Here is a 2108-nt window from a genome sequence, read left to right as displayed (position 1 = left end):
CAAAGAGATCCACTATACCTTTAAGTTAGAAGAGAGATAAGTAAATAATGATAAAATAAACAAACAAAAAAGAATGAGTTTCTTTTGTAATACTATCTGACAAACTTTTTACTTTACCATTTTACTTCATAGCTCAGCACTTTCCATTCTCTCTCATGCCCTCTTACCCATTACATTTAAATGAAATACAACTAAAATGAGTTTGCGTGCCTGCATAATACTCTTTGGAAATTATGAGTGAAAATGTTCTTAGGTTTTGGCTCACTTTAAAATGAGAACCAATAGAACTGTCACAACATGAGAAAATGTATAAGTAATAATCAACACTACATTTCCGAATTTGGCCTGAAAAGAAATCCGCTACCTGTAAGTTAGAAAAGAGATTAGTAAATAATGATAAAATAAACAACAAAAAAGAATGAGTTTCTACCGCCGTATCCAGAACAGAGCCTGAAACGATGCAGGCTCAAGAAATCGTTTGTACTATAATACGTCTTGAAGTACTGTGTGATACTGTTGACTCAGACTTCTACAAAGCTGTAAGTGAGAATTGTAATCCAATCCGACTCATGAGATATTTATGAAAATATATCAATAAAGAATGTAAATTAAATAACGATGCGTCACAATGCAGTCTAACGCTCTCACAATGCTATCATACATAGGGTTTTTCACTGACTGTTTTTACTCCGGAGCTCTTGCAATATTCAGGCTTTTGTAATACTATCTGACAAACTTTTTACTTTACCATTTTACTTCATAGCTCAGCACTTTCCATTCTCTCTCATACCCTCTTACCCATTACATTTAAATGAAATATAACTAAAATGAGTTTGCGTGCCTGCATAATACTCTTTGGAAATTACAAGTGAGAATGTTCTTAGGTTTTGGCTCACTTTAAAATGAGAACCAATAGAACTGTCACAACATGAGAAAATGTATAAGTAATAATCAACAGTACATTTCCGAATTTGGCCTGCAAAGAAATCCGCTACCTGTAAGTTAGTTTCTAACGCTCTCACAATGTTATCATACATAGGGGTTTTCCCTGACTGTTTTTACTCCGGAGCTCTTGCAATATTCAGGCTTTTGTAATACTATCTGACAAACTTTTTACTTTACCATTTTACTTCATAGCTCAGCATTCTCTCTCATACCCTCTTACCCATTACATTTAAATGAAATACAACTAAATTGAGTTTGCATGCCTGCATAATACTCTTTGGAAATTATAAGTGAGAATGTTCTTAGGTTTTGGCTCACTTCAAAATGAGAACCAATCGAACTGTCACAACATGAGAAAATGTATAACTAATAATTTGTTGGAACCGTAAGCAAATGGCAGCTGAAGGCGAGTAGGCAAGTGTGTTTAAAAGCATTAGATTATGCACGGAGATCGTACAGTTACTTGATAGATGATCTTTTCTCGAATGTTGGTACTAGCAAAAGGGCTAGAAAAAGCAGCTATTATAATTCGTTAGGCATGCATAATGGCCCAATGAGTGTTACAAGAGAACTGGAGTAAGACAGGTCTTTCATTTTGTTTTGTCTCTCCTGATCGTTCGTAAGAAATGCTAATTCATGACCACCTTTTCACAATTTGATTGGAGCATGCATTCATAATGGAAAATAGTTGACATAATAATCTATCCCCAGGCATTATCATGCCAACATGTACTTATATATACATGTACTATATCTTTGTGAGACGTAGATGTAAAATGTCTCAGGTTTTCGATTATAGTAATTTCGAGGAAATTTCTTTAATTTTTATTATATATGTAAACTTGAGGCTATAAGTTTTTCATCCACTTACCTCTGTTCCTGTGAAAAAATGCAAGTGTCAACCTCAATGTCATACACGAATCGCACGTACTCAGGCGGCCAGTGGAAAAAAAAAAACACCGGTCACACGCGCCAAGGGCCATGGCATGCAGTGCCAATATAATAATAGCTCGCACAAATTGATACATAACATTTGTGTTTGTGTGCGTGGGGACGATCCGATGGTTCATACAACAAAAGGGTTTCGTACAATTATTTTTAATATTGTTAAACGTACTCTTCCACATTTACGTAGCATATAATGTGTCTTTATATTTATTTGG

The sequence above is a fragment of the Diadema setosum genome, chromosome 16 (assembly GCF_964275005.1).
Source record: "Diadema setosum chromosome 16, eeDiaSeto1, whole genome shotgun sequence".
In the NCBI taxonomy this organism is placed as follows: Eukaryota; Metazoa; Echinodermata; class Echinoidea; order Diadematoida; family Diadematidae; genus Diadema; species Diadema setosum.
The sequence above is the reverse complement of the archived record's forward strand: the minus strand, read 5'-3'. Positions refer to the sequence as shown.